At 38.0% G+C, this 21516-nt stretch overlaps 1 long non-coding RNA gene and 1 pseudogene across 5 annotated transcripts in view; one reads left to right on the forward strand and one right to left on the reverse strand.

Moving 5' to 3' along the window:
* The window catches only part of LOC105480808 (uncharacterized), a 694030-nt gene that overhangs the window by 495241 nt on the left and 177273 nt on the right, over positions 1-21516 (forward strand). The gene's annotated exons all lie outside the window — the stretch shown is intronic.
* Positions 5102-10682, reverse strand: LOC139363545 (uncharacterized; annotated as a pseudogene).

Here is a 21516-nt window from a genome sequence, read left to right on the forward strand (position 1 = left end):
TTAAGTATACTTGCATAAATCAAAAGATACACAGCTATCTTCCTCAGTGACAAGTAGGAATTGACTCAGTACATGTCTAACAGTAACATTTATTTATTTTTATTTTTGAGATGGAGTCTCACTCTGTTATCCAGGCAGGACTGCAGTGGCATGATCTGGCTCACTGCAACCTCCACCTCCACGTTCAAGCGATTCTCCTGCTTCAGCCTCCCGGGTAACTGGGACTACAGGTGCCATCAACACGCCTGGCCAATTTTTTTTTTTTTTTTAATTTTTAGTAGAGATGAGGTTTTGCCATGTTGCCCAGGCTGGTCTTGAACTCCTGAGCTCCAGTGATCCTCCCGCCTTGGCCCCGCAAAGTGCTAGAATTACAGGCGGTAGCCACTGTACCCAGCCAATAACATTTAAAGCTGAGACACTTATTCATAAATCATTCACACAACTTAAAAAAATACTCCACAGCTGTGAGCCTATGTGCAAAAAAGCTCCAATCATGGAGTTGAGAGCTCAGCATAGTGCTTAGGAGAGATTTTTGCTTTCATAAAGACAGCTGAAAGTGAAGCCACAAATTTGACACTCAAATGTTAAACAAACAGAGCTTTGTAACTCTGAAGACATACCCTCTACCAAATATATTTGGCTACTGCTAACCAAAAATAATTAAGAATTCTATAGAAACATAGACAGTTAATATATATGATTTTGCCTTGAGTAGATTGGATCTGGATTATCAAAAGGTTGCTTTTAGATTTTTATTATATAAAATCCATATTTATATTTTGTGCTTTCTGGAAAGTTGAGGCCAGAAAGACAATTTATGCTAAAGGCTTTGCTATTGACTTTTTTGTTTTGTTTTGTTTTGTTTTGTTTTAGACAAGGTCTCACCACTCTGTTGTCCAGGCTGCAATGGTGTGATCACGGCATCATGACCCACTGCAACCTCTACCTCCTGCACTCAAGTGATCTTCCCACCTCAGCCTCCCAAGTATCTGGGACTACATGTGCATCCCACCAAGCCTGGCTAATTTTTTGTATTTTTAGTAGAGACGGGGTTTCACTATGTTGCCCAGGCTGGTCTCGAGCTCCTGGGCTCAAGCAATCCACCCACCTGGGCCTTCCACAGTGCTGGGATTACAGGCGTGAGCCACCGCACCTGGTCCTATTGCCGCCTAAAGTCAAGTGGCTAGGTTTTCCTTGTGTTCATAATTTTGCTGACTCATTATTCAGACTGGCAAAATGATTTCTGTATAATGATTTTCTGTGAACATGCTTTTATAGTTATTTTCGGGCTCTTTTGAGTCAGTGTTCACCAATGCAATCTACAGTATTACATGGTTAGATTCTCAAAGGAGTTCTCATTTCTGTTCTCAAGTTTGTATATCCAGTGGCAGAACTAACGGTTCTGGGTCATATAGGACCACAATAATGACTTGTGGGCTCCTGTTGAGTTTATGTCAGCAGAATTTCAATGTTCTTAAACATTTAAGCTTCTCAAACTAGGTTGCATGTTTTCTAATACCTTGGTGTTTCTAATACCTTGGTTTCCGGCCCAGTATATTTCTTCTTCCAAGGTTGAGATCTCTGATTTGCTGCAACTAAATCTCATATCCGGTGTGCCGCAAAGAACCTTTCTGGGCTCTGACAATTTGGGGATCCATCGGCTGTCACAATTTGTTGACATTACTTGCCCTTGGGTTCACCTGTCAATCACAAGCCATATCTCACACTACACTTCTCTCAGTCTTTTGGTTCCTGCCTGCTCTGTCACGAATGGCACCTTAGTCTTGACAGAAGCTGGTTATCTCAGCCTAAACAGAGTTATGCCTTGTTTAGGTGTTGAGTTGGTTTATGCAAATAAGACATTGACTATTTTGAAATCAACTACATTTTAAAAAGGGGGATTAAAGTATAATAAATCATAAAGTGGTATATTTATTTTGGATGAGTGAAAGCTCAATAATTGTTTGCTGACTGGAATATTTTCTACATTTTAGTATTGGCCTAAGAGGTAGATTATATATAGGTCAAACTGTACAAATCAAGCATCGCAAATGAATGTGGCAGTAGCGCATACAGACTGGACAGGAAAAAAACATGGCATTTAACCAAACAAAGCTATAACTTTTAATGACTTGTCTTTTTAGCATGCTTCTCTGTCAATTGCTGTCACAGAATCATATTAGCATAAAGCAGTCTTTGTTTCTGATTTACTTTTTGTATTAAGGCCATACATCTTTTGTTTTTGTTGCCTTGGCTTAAGTGTGTGACTTCTAATATCATTTATGCATTATTGGAATCGATAAAATATTGAAACAATGGGGATTATGTTCTGAGTGTTTCTGTGATCATAATTTTTATCTTCAAAGTAAAAAGTTCAGGTCATAGGATAATGAGATACCAAAAAACAAGAAACTTCTTTATTTCTATGGAGACTTGTGCAATGATTTTATTTGAAATTGGCTGTTTCAAAGACATAATTTTGCAGTGTTTTGAACACAAAAGTGCTTTAAGTTAGATTCTTTCCTTTAATCGTATTCTGTCTGATCAGGGTATGTCAGCTAAACACTAAACTCCCTATGGGAGCTTGTTGTCACCATAGAAACTAGATTGCAGTTTCCAATATCTGTGTAATGAAGTGCTGACATGTTTTCAGCACAAGGTGCTAAGTGGAGGTTTGTTTCACTAATTAGGTGGCAAAAATAATCAATTCCTTCGTGATCAATGATATCACAAATTATACAGTAGATAAACCTGAAAAACTTTCTTAACTAGTACTTTATATCTTAGAGAGAGAAGTGAAATAATAAAGTCATTTCTAAATTTCTCTGGTTAACTAGTAGGATAATTATTGTATCCTGAGGATGAATTTAATACTATTCTAGTTTTTTAGAGGTTTATAATTGAATTTATACTATTCTGGTTCTTTAAGGGTTTATAATTGAGGTAAACTTATGAGATATATAAACCTGAAAATAGGTTTTTATGAAATCTTTCTAAATAGAATATGGATCAAGGTCTCTTAATTCAGAGCACGCAGGAAGAACTACATAACAATTACAAATGTGGACACCCTTAGTTCAGGGACTTACAAGTGACCAAGATTGTTGAGATAGTGGGTTTTCCTTAAATAAAGGGTCAACCATTCCCTAGAACAATTAGAAGAGTGTCCCTTTCCACTCGCCTCTCCATGGTCCTCAATAATGAAAACTTCTTTATTCTATAGTTAATTAGAACCCTCCGTTCTTTTCCCCTTTGTCTACTCCTGGCCCTTTCCCAAACCCTGTTTTTATAAATGCACAGGGTCCATGATTGAGAAAAAAAAATCAAAGGGAAGCCTAGTGATAATTTCTTTGTCTAAGACTCAAGGGGAGATACAGTCACTTTTTGATCGAGGATGTATACTTAGGCCAAAATCTTCTTTGAGTCTTTGTTTCTACTTTGGCCTAGGCTAGGGGAGGAGAAAGACTGTTCTCAGGATATACCCTGAGATGTAACCCTAATATATATTTATGAAGCACCTAATATAGCACCTAGCACATAATATGTAAAGAATAATGTTAAAAATAATAGTGATCATGATGAAGTTAATACAGTGTGGGCTGTATATGCTGCCATAATATGGGATAGGCTGTGCATAGTGAAATAATCTGGGACAGACCATGCATGGTCAAATAATGTGGGGAAGATGACACGTCATTCAGGTATTTAGGGAAGGCAAAGATTATGTCATAATGAATTGATTGTATACATCGATATAAGAAAGAATGGCATTTTAGTGAGCAGAAGAGAGTTTAGAAGCATATTCTTAAGGTTATCATGACCTAGGAAATTAGAAAGAGGGAAGGAACAATGTTTGTATGAAGGGCAATGTCAAGTAAAATGGCAATATGGTTGATCTAGGAGGTCGCATGTGAGGTGATTTAGGTCATTTTCTTTACTCTCACAGAGGAGGGTGAGATGCAAAGATAATCTTAGAACATTTTCCAACTCGGGGCTGACTAAGCTGTTCTGGCTATCATGACAGCCCCTTCTATTACTTCCTGGTGGTCTTACTTGGAGATGTGGGCTTGGATAAAGAGTATGAGCTTACCAAATGCAAGAGGGTCTTTTTGTTTTTTTGTTTTTTTGTTTTTTTTGGTCAAGGTATATTCTCTAGGACAGCCCACATGGCCCACCAGTGGCCCTGAATCTAGATTCTCTTCATATGCTCTCTTCAATAAGCAGGTGATCTGTGAGTTATTTTCAATGTTTCAAATGCCTAATGGAGACCACGTGTTACCTACTCTCAGTTTATATCTGCATACCAAATTAAACTGAAATCCAACAATTCTTCACTCCAACTCTTGCTGATCTGTGGTAATTATGCAGTCACATGTGTCTTCATGGTTCAAAAATTCTTAATACATATGGTTTGAGAGATCTTTTACAAAAGCACAGGGTCCATGATTAATATGGTTTGGATGTGTGTCCATGCCCAAATCTCATATTAAAATGCAGTCTCCAACATTGGAGATTGGGCCTGCGGGGAGGAGATGGGATCATGAGGGAAGATTTCTCATGAATGGTTTAGCACAGTCCCTCTTGGTGGTGTCCTCGTGGTAGTGAGTGAGTTCTCTCAAGATCTAGTCATTAAGTGTGTAGCACCTCCCTCCTCGCTCTTATGCTCATGCTCTGACCGTGGATGTGCCTGCTCTCCCTTTTGCCTTCCACCATGATTGCAAATTTCCTGAGGCCTCTCCAGAAGCTGGGCAGATCCCAGCATCGTGCTTCCTGTACAGCCTGTAGAACCATGAGCTAGTTAAACCCCTTTTCTTTATTAATTACCCATTCTCAGGTATTTCTTTATAGCAATGTGAGAATGGACTAATACAATGATCTAGAAAAGGAAATAAAAGAGAATCATAGCGGTAAAATTTGGAGAATTACCGATTTGTGCATTCCCTCATTCATTCCACAAAAAATTAGCACCACTGCTGGGCGCCAGGCACTTTTCCCAGCACTGGGGACACAAATATGAATACAGCAAAGGGTTATTCTAACAATAAGCTTGGAGTCAGCCTTTTTAGAAAAAAAAAATGACTCTCGTTAGTGTACCTTAGAATCATTCAGCATTATCCATATTTGCCAAAGCTGAGACTGCCTTGGGTTTATCTCTGAAGAGAAGAAAAAAATTCATTGAAAAAGATGTGTCAATAGTTGTTCTTTTCAGGCAGTATTAAGAAGTATTAAGATTGAGTATTAAGAAAATACACAAGCGCTAACCCTCCATTAAGTAAGCCACTCATCGTCTGGGTGAAGAGTTAGCCCTTGTTTATTTTCAATAAAATTACCTCCAAAAGAAACTCAACCCAGTAGAAACAACCAACTTTATTTGATAAAATAATGAAAGAATTGTCAGAAATTATTATGGATGTGTATTGTCCCTGCTTCTGTATTTCTGTGCCTCACAGCTGCATTAACATGGTTACTCTAATAAAAGAAACAGATGTTGGCTGGGAGAGCAAGGCTACAAAAGCCACACAGACAATTGCATAATTAGCCTTCAACTATATATATATTGTACCTTGCGGAAAGCAGTGTCATGAACCTATAGGAATCTATTAATACAATGGAGATCAGCAAATCCCGCAGGTTTGCAAAACCCACCCTTTTCTCCCGTGATTTTTCTTCTCTCCTTTGATCAAAGGAGTGTGACAAGTACTTAGACATGAACATTTTAAAATACCTTTTATCATTTCAATTAATCTGCCTAAATGAAGGAGCAAGTTTTCCAATTTTCAGAAATTTAATTGCCTATAGTTACTGCTCTAAAGTGGCAGAACGCAAGGGGGCATTAAACTGCTGCTGCTTTACACAGCATAAAAAGGCATTTTGGCTGGCGCGGTGGCTCACACCTGTAATCCCAGCACTTTGGGAGGCCGAGACGGGCGGATCACGAGGTCAGGGGATCGAGACCACCCTGGCTAACACGGTGAAACCCCGTCTCTACTAAAAATACAAAAATTATCCGGGCGTGGTGGCGGGCGCCTGTAGTCCCAGCTACACACGGGAGGCTGAGGCAGGAGAATGGCGTGAACCCGGGAGGTGGAGCTTGCAGTGAGCCGAGATCGCACTGCACTCCAGCCTGGGCGACAGAACAGACTCAAGTCTCAAAAAAAAAAAAAAAAAAAAAAAAAAAAAAAGGCATTTTGACAGATTCCTAGTCTTCCCCAGTTCACCATGCCACTGCATTTCCCAAAGAGCTGAGTATGAGTTAGAATGCTTTCAACAACCACTATTACAAAAACCTATCAACAGAGGCTTCAAAATTAAAGGCAGTCATTCACCTTTGATGACAAGAAGTCTGGGGGTACATGGGTCCAAGGGTAACTCAGTAGCAGTTGTTGGTGCAGCATCTCTGGTTCTCTTGTCCCTTCCTTCATGGCTAGAGGATGGTGGCAGCATTGTTCTGTCTCAGGTCTTTATAGGTAAGTATCTTACATAGGAAGCAAAATGGTGAATATAAAAAGGTTTTCTTGGTGTGCCTCTTTTCAAGGAGGAAAATCTTTCTCTGGCGCATACAATGAATTTTTTTTTTTTTTTTTTTTTTTTTTTTTTGAGACGGAGTCTCGCTCTGTCGCCCAGGCTGGAGTGCAGTGGCCGGATCTCAGCTCACTGCAAGCTCCGCCTCCCAGGTTTACGCCATTCTCCTGCCTCAGCCTCCCGAGTAGCTGGGACTACAGGCGCCCGCCACCTCGCCCGGCTAGCTTTTTGTATTTTTTTTTGGTAGAGACGGGGTTTCACCGTGTTAGCCAGGCTGGTCTCGATCTCCTGACCTCGTGATCCGCCCGTCTCGGCCTCCCAAAGTGCTGGGATTACAGGCTTGAGCCACCGCGCCCGGACGCATACAATGAATTTAGGGTAATTTTTATTGGCAAGAAATGAACCACCTGTTCATTCTAAGACCAATTGCAGGTAAAGGAAATAACATTTTAATGATTTGCTTAGACTAGCCATAATTCATTCCTCAGAGCTAGGCACATGACTGCTCGAACAAAATTGGATTGTTGGCAAGGAAGAAAGCCTGGCTGCTGTGTAGGCACTTTAGAATATCTGCTAGAGGGCTCTGATGTAAACACAGGTTTTTCCTTAATTATTGTAGCTTTCCTTCTTTACTAATATGCCACACCATTAGCAACTTACAATTGTACAGTTTCACACTTTTACAAGGGGTTAACATTCAGGTTATCTTATTTGTTCTTCCAAACCACCCAGAGGAGGAAAGTAGAAGTGGGTATAATTTTCAGCATTTCACTGATATGCAGAAGTTCCTGGGTAAAGGAACTTGCCCAGGGTTGCACAGCTTAAAAAATATAATCTGGATTTTAATGTCTTCTTATTGCAATCTGATGCTCCTTTTGAAAATATTCACTGTAGTCTTTTGTAGCAATGAAAGTCACTTTGTCTTCCCCCTTGGTCATGCTTGTGGATAGCAGAGGAAGTCCTTGACTTTCTCTTCACCTCATGCTACAGGAGTGTTATGAAATTAGAAAGAAGGAGCTTTGTAATCCCATAAGAACATGTGTCCTTCATTAATTAATTCAAGAATAATTTATTAAGTATCACCTCTACCAAGTACTGTAGTAAGTTATGGGGATAATAGAAGACAAGACATTCATGGTTACTAAAACTTAGAATCTGAGAAAGGTGACCGAACATGGAATAATCAATCACATTAAAGTCTGAGACATGCTTTGAAGGGGAAGTATAGGATATGTTGAAAGTATTTAGTCAAAGTATCAAATCTGGTCAATGGGAAAGGTGGTTAGAAAAAATTTCCAGAAGAATTGCTATTTAATCGGAAACTCTGAAAGTCACAAAGAGGGAAACAACCAAGTGATCAATATGCAGTAGTTGCTCAATAAATGCTTTTGAGTGTCTTTACAAAAACACCTTTATTGAGATATAATTCCCATAGCATACAATTCACCCATTTAAAGTGTATGCTTTAATGATTTCTAGTATATTCTGAGAGTTGTGTGTCCACGAACAAAATTGATTTTAGAATATTTTTATTACACAAGAAAGAAATCATGTATCCCCTAGCCATTACCCCGCCAAAATCCTCCTATCTCCACCCCACTAATCTACTGACAGTAAGTAGATTATTCTGGACATTCCATAGAATGAAATTATAAAATATGTAGTTTCTTCATAACCTAATCCTTTTAATTAGCATGCTTTCCAAGTTAATTTGTGTTGAAGCATGCATCAGTACTTTATTCCTTTTTATTGCCAAATACTGTTCCATTTTATGGATATAGCACATTTTATTCATACACTCATCAATTGATGGGCATTTGGATTATTCCCATTTGTTTAGCTATTATAAATAATGCTGCTGTGAACATTTGTGCATAAGGTTGTGTGTGTGTGTGTGTGTGTGTGTGTGTGTAGACATATGCTTGCACCTATACCTGTGAGTGAAATTACTGCATCAATGTTTAACATTTTGAGAAACTGCCAGACTGTTTTTCAAAGGAATTGAACCATTTTACATTCTCACCAACAATTATGGTGGTTTCATATCCTTACCAACACTTGCTATTTGTCCTTTGTTTTGATTATAACCAACCTAGTGTGTGTAAAGTGGTATCTCATTATGGTTTTCATTTTAATTTCCTTGGTGGCTAATAAAGTTGAGAATCTTTTCATGTGCTTATTGGTCAGTTGCTTATCTTTTTTGTCTTTCATGGTGCAAAAGTATTTAATCAACACATCAGTACACAAAAACACATAGCTTATAGCTCATTGATGTGAAAAGTCAGTACAGATCCTTTTTTTTACTTTTAGAAACTCAAAGGATTGGGAATTAAGTTACTACTTTTTTTTTCTAGATATGTGACATATATGTTTTCTTGTAAGTAATATTCTACCAAACATTGTAGTAAACCAAAGCAGACAGATGACCAGTAAAGCTATTTACTACCTTCTGCTCATATTGAGCTCAATCAGTGGAACCCTATCGTGGTAGAAGAGATTTTAATAGGAAGAAGAAATTACAGAGTCTGTACCTACCCCAACAGCGAACCTAACAAACTGGTTTATACAGAAAGGATTTTCTGCAAATATGCACAGACACATTTATCATGCTATAAGAACAGGATATCTTTTAGTCTGTCTCTAACACATAACATACATTCATTGGTGCCCAGTAAAATAGGAGCAGAGGACAATGTAGAAAGCATGTTTGCCTTCATAGCACTAAAGGCTAAAAAGCACACAGCATATAATACTTTGATCCTTGAATAATCATGAACATTCCAAGATGATAGCCACTAGGTAAGCCTGAGTATTCATCTGTCTATATATATATTTAAATAATGCTTAAGAGACACTTCTCAAAACACTGTTACTACATCAGGACCAGAAGAAGATATAGTGACACTATGACTGCAAGTGTTAAGACTAGTAGTTGACTTTCACATGTAGTTTTTAGGAAAAGGTCATCTCTTTCATCAGCTGATTCCTAAAGCCAAGACAAGCTGTCATAGAAGATTCTGAAATATCAAGACAGGCAGCTGGCTTGAGTAACACGCTAGATAAATATAAAAAAACCCATTGAGACTGAAGGACTGAAATTCTGAACCATGTACAAAAGAGCTGTGAGTGTGCAAAAAGATTCATGCAAAGCTGCTGGGACAAAGAGGGCTCCTGATATTGGGTTAGTCCATGCTGTTAACACACCAACATGTATGCTGGGCCAGGGGCCCTCCAGGTGAAATGCTTGACATGGGCTTTCTTCACAGGGGTCTGATTAGAAGCATCTGAGAGATGTTTTTACTTGGGGAGGAGAGGAGTATTAGGGTTACTAAACACTTCAGGAGGTGTACTAAGGTTAATGAATACAAAGAAGGTGTTTCAGGAGGGTTAGGTCATTTTGGTTTTGACCCATCAATACGTAACATGAGGGAATAGTTGCAGAACACAGTAAGTCTTTCCAAAATATATTCTTATGTCATTATTAGCTGAGCCTATTGGCCTTTTGGGCTGGTGACATCTGGAATGATCTCATTCATTGGCTGGAGGTAAGACCTAGTGCTTCAGATCGTTCTGGGAAGCTAACATAGAAGATGATCTACACAATGAAGTCACCACTAAACCACTGCTTAAGTTCAATCTCAGCCTTGGTTTTCTTCTTTGTAGTCCAGAAATCGTTCTTTAAATGCTATCAAACCTGTAAATGTGAACAGTATGTCAAATATGTCACCAACAACTTCCTCTTTATTGTGCTGTAATGTCGTAAAGGCTGCCATGTTAAATCCAAGCATCTGCCCCAGCAGCTGGTCTTTAATATACTTTTCTACCAAAGAAATATATTCACTAAAAGTAGGCACGTAGGTGAGTTTATTCTTTAATGTGTCTTCAAGTTCCTGACAGTATTTGTCCAAGAAATTTCTCTGTAATAACTGCAACTCGTTATCCAGCATAATATAGTATCCAGCTACAGCATAAAATTGTTCACCAGAGATGGAGGAGAAAGACAGTAAGAAGTTCTCTTCCTCTAAAGTGTTCATCCTCCCTCTGGAGCAGGCCTTTCGGTCTTCTATCCCGCCAGCGACCCAACAGACGGCTCTTTGTGTTGCTGCGGCTGCCTCTGTACAACCCGGCTTTGGATGACTGTCTATCAAATTCTTTGCCATTTTAAAATTGAGCTATTTATCTTTTTATTATATTCTCGTAAGAGTTCTTTATCTATTCTTGGTGTAAGTCCCTCATCACTTACATTATCTACACAAAATTTCTACTACGTTGAATTCTTTTTACCTTCTTACTGGTGTCATTTGAAGCAAAATTAAAAAAGGTTTCAGCCAGGCATGGTGGCTCACGCCTGTAATCTCAGCACTTTGGGGGGCCAAGGCCAATAGCTCACCTGGGGTCAGAAGTTCAAGACCAACCTGACCTACATGGTGAAACCCCGTCACTAATAAAACACAAAATTAGCCAGCCTTGGTGGTGGTTTCCTGTAGTCCCAGCTACTCGGGAGGCTGAGACAGGAGAATCGCTTGAACCCGAGAGGCAGAGGTTGCAGTGAGCTGAGAGTGCGCCATTGCACCCCAGCCTGGCCAACAAGAGCAAAACTCTATCTTAAGGGAAAAAAAAAGTTTTCAATTTTGATGATGCCTGGTCATTTGTTTTTGTTGACAAGGATGCTTGTGTTTTGTGTCAGATATTTTAAAAAATTGCATAATTCAGGATCATGAAGATTTTCTTTTAAGATTTTATAGTTATTTTTATTGCTTCTCAGATTCTATAGTTTTGTTGTAACTCTGAACACTTAGGACTTTGATTACATTTTGAGCTAATTTTTGTATATGATGTCAATTGAATGGTTGAAATTCTACTTCCAGTAATTGTGAGACTCTGGTCTTTACATCAACATCAACCTCACTTGGGAATCTTTTTCACAATGCAGATACTCAGGTCTCCATCCCAAATCTCTCAATCATAACCTTTGAGGGTATAGCAGAGAATCTGCATTTTCACAAGTTCACAGGTGGTTCTTATATACTTTAAAATTTGAAAGGTGTTGCCTTAGAAAGTTGCAAACAACTTTACCATTCATTCCTACTAACCAACCTCCTCTCCAGCTCTACCATGGGAATGTATCACTTTAGTGGTAACTGGAAGAACATTTTTTATTTTAAAATGGTAGATAGTAACCCTCAACATTCAGCAAAGGGTGACTCAACATCTCTGACTGTTTCAAACCAGAAGATTGTCTTGTCCAACTACACTTTTAATGTTTTATATTAAAATTATTATTCATCCAGAGTCTGTATTTTCACATGGTTTAAACACTGGCTTACATTCATGTTCAAGTAAAACCTTTCTGTGGACTAACAAAAGTCCGTAGACTCTAATTTTGTGGGCTCTGACTTATGACACACATACACACACACACACACACACACACGTTTTGTTTTTTGGGTTTTTTTGTTTGTTTGTTTTTGAGATGGTGTCTTGCTCTGTTGCCCAGGCTGCAGGGCAGTGGGGCAATCTTGGCTCACTGCAAGCTCCGCCTCCCGGGTTCACGCCATTCTCCTGCCTCAGCCTGCCTCAGCCTGCCTCAGCCTCCCGAGTAGCTAGAACTACAGGTGCCCGCCATCATACTTGGCTAATTATTATTATTATTTTTGTTGTTGTTGTATTTTTAGTAGAGACGGGGTTTCACCATGTTAGCCAGGATGGTCTTGATCTCCTGACCTTGTGATCCGCCTATCTCAGCCTCCCAAAATGCTGTGATTACGGGCATGAGCCACCGCGCCCGGCCTGTTTCTTGGATTTTTTTTGAGATGGAGTCTTGCTCTGTCTCCCAGGAAGGAGTGCAGTGGCATAATCTCAGCTCACTGCAACCTCTGCCTCCTGGGTTCAAGCGATTCTCCTTCCTCAGCCTCCTGAGTAGCTGGAATTACAGGTGTGCACCACGATGCGGAACTAATTTTTGTATTTTTAGTAGAGACGGGCTTTCACCATATTGGTCAGGCTGGTCTCGAACTCCTGACCTCGTGATCTACTGGCCTTGACTTCCCAAAGTGCTGGGATTACAGGCATGAGCCACTGCACCCGGCCACACATTAGTTTTTTAAAATTTCCTTTTAAATATATTAGGACATTAACAAATAAAAAATTATATTTCTGGGTGAAATATTTGTTCTAAGGAAAAACAGTTATTTTATAAATTGTCTTTAGCTTGAAAACTGAGAAGACATAGTAATACAATATACATAGTTCTAGGCTTATCATAGTTTACTGATGTATTCTGTAATGTGGTTAACTATTTATTCCAGCTTTTTCAGATACATTTTGATGCAGCAAGCATCTCAGCAGTAAATAGAATATAAGAAAGACAATTTCAGAGTATGCAATTTTGATCACATGCTTTTAAAGGAGGAAGACAGTCAACCTATTAAAGAAAACTCAACTTACGCATGAATTCTAAGATACCTGGGTTTATTTGAATAAGAGATTAAAAACACCCTATACCCTGAACACATGTATCATTTGGTAACTCTTAAAATAATTATTTGAAACTAGATAGTATTGAATATTGTCCTTTTTATCTATGTGCATTACATACAAACACCCACACACATTCACACACATGCATTAAAAATAAGTCATTCAAACCACCCCAGTCTCCTATATATCTAGAATCTATTCTATCCTGGTCCATCATATAATTCTACAAAAGGACTGAATCACCAGATCACTGCTTATAAGTAGGTTTGGTCTCATAGTTGGAACTTTTGTACATACAGATTATTATAATTTCAGGTTAAGCAAAAGCTCTATGTTGGTTTGTATTCATGGCATGTCCTTTGCAAAATGTCAACTCCTCTCTATTCTTTTAAGAGAAAGACAAATTATTATTGCACAGATGGAAACATTTCTGGCCTACATGGGAATGACTTCCCTTCCCATTGCCAAGGATAAATAGTACAAGTACAGTTGCTCCTGCCAGGCGGAACTTTCATCTCAAAGAAGTTTTGATGCGTAAGATTTATATTTATGACATAAACATTTGTAGCTCTCCATGGAGATGAGAAGTGTTTAAGAACTTAAACTCTGTAGTCACATAGACCTGCGTTCAAATACTGCCTCTACCAGCTACTAGCTATGCAGTTCTGGACACGTCACAATTCTAAGTCTCAGTCACTTCCTTTCTGAAACTGAAGAAGTGTGGATACCTACCTCCTTGTCCTTATTGGAAGACAAATACATAAATTCGTGCATTCCAAACAATCCAGTTAAATCCATGTACCCATTCAGTAATTTCAAGGTTACTTATAGAAGGGCTAAAGGTGATGACCTAAAGAGTACCACGTTTTAAATGAAACCTTTGCAAAGAATGTACTCATCACTTCTAATGACTATCACTTGCTTTTATGATCCTAAGTAATATGGGTTAGTAATTAATTTTATATTTGAGCCATTTTATAGATTTCTCTAAGCTTCATTCATTCATATAAACCCAATCTCAAATATTCATAGAATTTGTAACTCCAACTGCACAGTTCACTTCATAGCTCTCAAGTGATTTATACTTTCCAATGCCTAACTTTCAGAGAGTGTTAACTTGACAGATGAGAAATATTTTTGCCTTTTCTTTCCCTCATGGATCTTGCTGAGAGAAACACCTAGAAAGCCCATGAGAATGGAAGGGAGAGAAGCTCTTTATTGTGGTTTGGCCAATGACTGCTGTTTTTAACATGCCAGTTCCTATGGGCAAAACGCTGAAAGAAAATTGCGCTTAAAAAGTAGTGTTCCATGCAATCTGCAGAAAAGTTTGGAAATTCACTTGGGTTTCTCAGGAAATTAAAAAGCAGGAAAAATTGTACCAAAAAGATTAAGACAATTTTTAGATTACAAACACTTTCTGGGCAAGGATTCAAACCAATTCAAATAAGCAGCATAGAGGAGAACAAGGGAGGATTCAAGGACGAATGGGTAACACAAAATTGCAGGGTTAGGTTAATTGGTATGGGTGGGAAGGCTTTCTATCAGGTTTAAGCAGTGAGCGTGTCTAAATAATGCTGAGAAAATTGAGTTAGAAAGTGTACACACAACACTTAGGAACCATGATGATTGCATTTCTGCTTAAACCAGAGATTGAGCTAACGGAAATCTTTTTTCTGTTTATTCACATGTGCAAGAGAGAAAGGACATCTAGAATTAAATCTGAAGGCAAGCTCATGAGCTGAGTTTGTTGTCTGCAACTCTAATACAATGATCCTGGTTGCAGATCTTTTAAAAAGTGCTTTTACTTACTTAGCTTCTCACTTATGTCAAATAAAATTTAAACAGTGAAAGTGCATAAGCTCAATTGCAGGAGATTGGGGAAGCAAGCATAATCAGTTTTCTACAATTTTGTATATGATCATCATGGCAGTCAAAGTTGATGTTACATGTATTTCTGTTTAGTTTTTCATTCAGTCTTTTTGAAAGAGTACATATTTACTAAATCCAAGCTTTAAACCTGATGGTTTTTTATTTGCGAAAAAATTGGACAACCTTGCTTGGCAAAGAGAATGTTGGGCTATTTGCATAGAATATTTCTAATGCTATTAAAAGAGGAGATGGAAAGAGAGGGATGATTCAGATAATCAGTTAATGTTTGTAAACCTAACAACAATATGCATTTTCATGCTGTTCCTTCATACATAAGATTACTTTCCTCAAATATCTGGCATTGTTATAAGTAGTCAATATCATTCTTTAAAACTTATAGTACATCACTCTTGAGTGTTTAGTTTCCTCATTGAAAGCAACTGAAACAATCTCTTGATACCCTGAGGAAAAAAATGAATTTAATAAAAAGTTTTAGGAATTCACAGAGTAAACTAAAGGCTGGAGAATCAGACTCGTAAGGTAGAAGGAGGGCAGGAGAGGTAGAGGAAAAGCTTGATTGAGGCTTGCAATCAGGGAGCTCAGTACCATATTTAAGAATACAACAGGCCAGGCGTGGTGGCTCACGCCTGTACTCCTAGCAGCTTGGGAGGCTGAGGCGGGCAAATCACGAGGTCAGGAGTTAAAGGCCAGCCTGGCCAAGATGGTGAAACCCCCATCTCTACTAAAAATATAAAAATTAGCCAGGCGCGGTGGCTCACACCTGTAATCCCAGCACTTTGGGAGGCCGAAGTGGGTGGATCACAAGGTCAAGAGATCGAGACCATCATGGCCAACATGGTGAAAACCCATCTCTACAAAAATTCAAAAATTAGCCAGGTGTGGTGGTGGGCACCTGCAGTCCCTGCTACTCAGTAGGCTGAGGCAGGAGAATCACTTGAACCTGGGAGGCAGAGGTTGCAATCAGCCAAGATCATGCCACTGCACTCCAGCCTGGGAACAGAGCGAGACTCCGTCTCAAAAAAAAAAAAAAAAAAAAAAAAAAAAAAAAAAAAAAAAAATCAAGTAAAAAAGAGTAGATTTGGACCTTGTGATTGGTGCATGTATGTCCATATGGCTGTTAATTAAATGGACAGAATAGGATTCTATAGCTCTTGTCTGTCTAGCTTCTATAGAGGGATATGAAGAATTGCATATTTTCAATGAAGAATTGCCGTCCAAGGAGGAAAGACGTTGAATGCCTCGTGAGCGCACGCGCGCACACACACACACACACACACACAAAATCTCTCTCTCTCTCTCTCTGTTTTATACAAATACACTCTAGTGCTCAAAAAATGCTTTTTAAATTTATAGCATTTGAGTCAGGTAAGATTAAACGAACCTAGGGTAGCAATACGGTTATCTGTAATGACTTGCTAATAAAGGTTTGCTAGAGCTAGTCACAGCTTACAAAGAAAGTTCCAGAATATGTATTCTATAAAAGTATAGATGTTTTTATTGATATATAATGGTCATACATATTTGGGGGTATATGTAACATTTTGATACCTGTATACAATGTGTAATGATCAAATCAGAGTAATTGGGACATCTGTCAACTTAAACAGTTGCCTTTTCTTTGTGTTGGAAACATTAAAATTCTTCTTTTCGAGCTATTTTGAAATGAACAAATTATTGTTAACTATAATTTCCCTAGTGTACTATCTATATTCTATGAATTTAAAATTGGCACAAAGTAAATAGTGTTTCTGGTGAAAGTTTCCTTTGAAGATATTGGGGAAGAATCATGATTCACCAAGATGTCATGGTTTAATAACCTTTTTTTAGAGATGGAGTCTCACTTTATTGTCCAAGCTGAAGTGTACTGTTGCAATCATAGGTCAGTGAAATCTCAAATTCCTGGGCTCAAGCAATCCTCCCATCTCAGTCTCTTGAGTAGCTGGAACCACAGGTGTGTGCCACCATGCCCAGGTATTTTTAAATTTTTTTTGGAGAAAGGGGGTTTCACCATGTTATCTAGGCTGGTCTTGAACTCCTGGACTCAAGCAATCTGCCTGCCTCAGCCTCCTAAAGTGTTGAGATTACAGGTGTGAGCCACTGCACACAGTCAAAAATTTCTGAGTATTAACAAATACTAACTTTATATATTATATATATATTATTATATATATTATGTATATATTATTTTATATATATAAAATAATAAACCAGGTATAAGTCAAGAGAATCATCTCAGTTAAACCTGCTATCCAGATTCAGAACCAGGGTTGGATTTAAGGCATAATAGAGAGTCTAAAGGTGTATTTTGAATAACTTGACTATTTAACTCTTTACTATGGTTTGACTGTTTGAATGTGTCCCCTACAAAATTTATGTTGAAACTTAGTACTCATTGTGTTGGTATTAAGAGTTAGGGCTTTTTGAGAAGTGATTAAGTCATGAGGTTCCTGCCCTTATGAATGAAGCAGCTGGAGGAAACTAACTTAGGTGCTTTTGCTCTTTTGCTCCTCTGCCATGTGAGGACACAGCATTCAAGGCACCATCTTGAAAGCAGATATCTGGCTCTCACCAGACACTGACCCTGCTGGTACTTTGATCTTAAATTTTCCAATCTCTAGAACTGTGAAAAATAAATTTCTATTATTTACAAATTATTCAGCTACATGTATTTTGTTTAAACAGCCCAAAACTGATTAAGACATTTCTCTATCCAATATCTTAAAATAAAAAAAGTAGTAGTATCAGTGGACACAAAATTTTGGTGCATGACTTTTATGTTCTTTCTGTTTTTCATTTAATTTTTCTTAGAGTTTTTAATTTTTTTTCTAAGAGGTGTCTACTTCAAATTTTACAAGTTTTTGGAGACTTCGCCACAATTAGATATATGGACAATTTTAGCGCCATGTGATTTGTGCCAAAAGAGAGTAAGAAAGTGAGGAATAAACAATACATTGTGCAGCCAAATGAATGATTTATTATCATTATTCTTTGAAGAGATGAGGACTCATTGTGAGGTGTCATTATGAGGCCCAGGCTGGTCTTGAACTCCCGGACTCAAGCAACCCTCCCGCCTCGGCCTCCCAACGTGTGGGATTATAAGCGTGAGTCACTGTGTCCAGCCCCAAATGAATCATTTAGGCTAAAGACATGTTTATACTTTGGCTTTTTCTTGTTATTTCTGTTGCTGTTCTTCAAAACTACTTTTGAGGCTTGCCTAAGAGCATAAGGAGTTGAATTTTAATCTTCTAAATGAAAAACTCCATGTTTCATTAAAGAAAAAATATGCAGATTTTTTTCTGAATTACTGTGACTATGAATTTATTTCACTGGAATGCAATTTAAAACCATTACACTAATTTCTTATGCAAATATATCAAAATTGACAGTTTTTATTTTGTTTATAACTCATTGAACACTTAGTCATGTAAATGGGGAAAAGTGACTTGTTATCAAAACAAAAATAAAGTAGGAATTAAACTGGCAATTTCCAAAAGCATAGTTAAATTATTTCAAAGGAAAATCCCTGGATGAGTGGCAGAAATCCATTAGGACAAGCAAAGTTGTAGTCCATTCTTGGAGAATCTGAGCCAGGGGTTGCAGTAAATCGGGTTCCTTGTGAAGTTTTGTGGCCTACTGCAAAGTCTTCACTAGCACGTTGGATGCTGTTTGTACTATTCAGTGTTCTTGGTTGCAAACAACGAAAGAAGACTTCGGCTGATTAAACAATGAGTTTGTTAAAAGAATATTGGGAGTTTGTCTAATTGTTGAGGTCCTTGAAAACAAAACTCAAAGTTAGCAGCCAGAAACTATGTTCAAAATTGGATAATAAATTGGCTCATTGATAAAACTGAAAGTTTTGCTTGGTCCTATAATTTTCAGATACTGCTACTGTTGCTATAAAGACAAAGTGATCCATTATTACCACCCTCACTTTTTCAATGACTGGTTCTGATGCACTTACCAGACTGTGGCTAGGTCAAATGCCTCTGTCACAGCACTGTAGCTCTAATGGTGGAAGACAGATAGTCATAAGATGAGGAATTGCAGAAACACAGAAAAGAGCTTCAGTATCCTAAAAGTGGGAGTGTAGAATTCATTCTTTATTTTCTGTAGGGAGTTCATAAAAACCCCACAAATTACACTCTAATATAACCATATGTAAAGCTTATTTTAAAGGATATTCCAAAAGAGCCTCCAAAATATTTTCCCTCATCAGCATTTCCCATTAGTTAAAGTAACCATCTTAAAAAATATATATTAAGGCCAGGTGCCATGGCTCAAACCTGTAATACCAGCACTTTGGGAGGCCCAGGCGGGCGGATCACCTGAGGTTGGAAGTTTGAGAACAGCCTGGCCAACATGGCAAAACCTCGACTCTACTAAATATACAAAAATTAGCCAGGCGTGGTGGCATGCGCCTGTAATCCCAGCTCACTCGGGACACTGAGCCAGGAGAGTTGCTTGAACTTGGGAGGTAGAAGCTACAGTGAGCCGAGATAGATCATGCCATTCATTGCACTATAGCCTAGGCAACAGAGTGAGACTCTCTCTCTCTCTCTCTCTCTCTCTCTCTCTCTCTCTCTCTATATATATATATATATATATATATATATATATATATATATATATATATATAGTTTTCTGGGAATCTAGGGAGCTTGCTTTCTTTGATAGTTACAAAAGACTCTCTCTCTCTCTCTCTCTCTCTCTCTCTCTCTCTATATATATATATATATATATATATATATATATATATCACATTTGGAAGAAGGATGCTAATAAGCTCCTATGACCACAAATCTTAAGTAAAATTTTTTCCTGGTTGACAGAATGGAACATGGAAAGATGATTACATTTTTGAAGGATGGAGGAATGTGGAAGGGGAAAACTCTAGGGAGTAACTTTATTACTATCCCCTGAATTTTCAGTCAAATACTAATCCAGGTGATATTGTGAAAGAACTTTGCAGAAGGCATTTTGGAATATTAATCAACTCCCTTTAACATAAGGAGATTGTGATGGTGAGCCCAGTGTAATCTTGAGTCTTTAAAAACCGAAGTGGGAAGCGGAAGTGTCAGAGAGATGCAGAAGAGAGAAGCAAGAGGAGAAATGAGGCTAACAGGGAGGTCAGAGAGATGCAAAGCATGAAAACCAATTGTGCTGTTGGCTTTGAAGATGGAGTGAAGAAAGCTATGAGCCAAGGATGGGCATTTCAACGTTCAGAAGTTGAGAATGACCCACTTCACCCACTGCTACCAGCCAGCAAGAAAATGAGAACCTCAGACATACAATTGTAAAGATCTGAATTTGGCTGACAACCTGAATAACCTTGAAAACAAATTTTTCCCGGAGATGCCAGAAAGTAACACAGTAACATGTTGATTCTGGCTTTGCGAAACCTGAAACAGAAAACTAGCTGGGCCTGGGAATGCCTAGATAGCTAACCCACAGAATTCTCATATAATAAATTTCTGTGGTTTAAGTCACTCTGTTTGTAGTAATTTGTTTTGGTAGCAATAGAAAACTAATAAAAGAACAGAAGTGGCTGAGATGTGGAATAAAAGCTGGTCTTTTAACAAGTGAGCCATATAGATAAGACAACATACCAGCACTAAGTGCCTTGGGTATAGATATTCAGAGGTGGGAAGTAGAATTTGGAAGGAAGAGGAAAAATACTGTGAAAAGCAATCTGAAGACTATTGAAGACATATTTGATCTTCATTCCTGCTCTTGGGTTTCCACCCTGAATATACCCCTTTTTGTAGAATATTACCGTCATTTACAGATCAAAAGATCTTTGCTTTAAATCTGTAAGAATGACCAATAAAAATGGAGGAAAATTTAGAATTTCTACAGATTGGTGCAGAGAGCAAAATATATTTCCTTGATCCACAGACCCCACAATGTAGTCAGAACTCTTTTCAGTATTTTCCTCAATGAATATGTGGGTGTCATAAAGTATGCCAATATTAGGTACTGAATATTTACATAGAAAGTAATCCTTCATTTCCCAAACACTGAATGTATTTTTTAAACAATGACAATATTTGCTCTTATTTGTTTATCCTTCTATAATTTAAACATTTGAGTAGGTTTTGGTTTAAAAATAGAAAATAAAAAGTAACAGATGGGTTGAGTTATTTCCAAATTGACATTTGTTTTAATTACCTGGGATAAGAAGATAAAGACTTTTGGTTCAATGAATGTAACACTGTTAAAAGTTTGTTGTCAGACTTTGATATATGACCAAATTGAGAATTTTGGAATGTTGGGAGACAATCAAATTAGGATACCTCTGATGTCCTGGAATTGACAGCAACTGAGTAATTTTGGAGGCAACGAGAGAGAATCAAAGTATCCCAGCTAGAGGTAGCTGGAAGTAGGAGTAGAATGTTCCGTGAGGTAGAGGTAGGATTAGAATACCACGTTGTGCACATGTACCTAGTACTTAAAGTGCGTGTGTGTGTGTGTGTGTGTGTGTATAAAGTATATGTATATATAAAGTATATATATGTATAAAAGAATATCATATATTTTTATTCATATTGTCTTTTGACCAGTCACCTGAGGCTGCATTTCAAGTGTGGCAAAACACTGAAAAAGTCACTTAAAATTGACAAATTA

The sequence above is a fragment of the Macaca nemestrina genome, chromosome 6 (assembly GCF_043159975.1).
Source record: "Macaca nemestrina isolate mMacNem1 chromosome 6, mMacNem.hap1, whole genome shotgun sequence".
Taxonomy (NCBI): domain Eukaryota; kingdom Metazoa; phylum Chordata; class Mammalia; order Primates; family Cercopithecidae; genus Macaca; species Macaca nemestrina.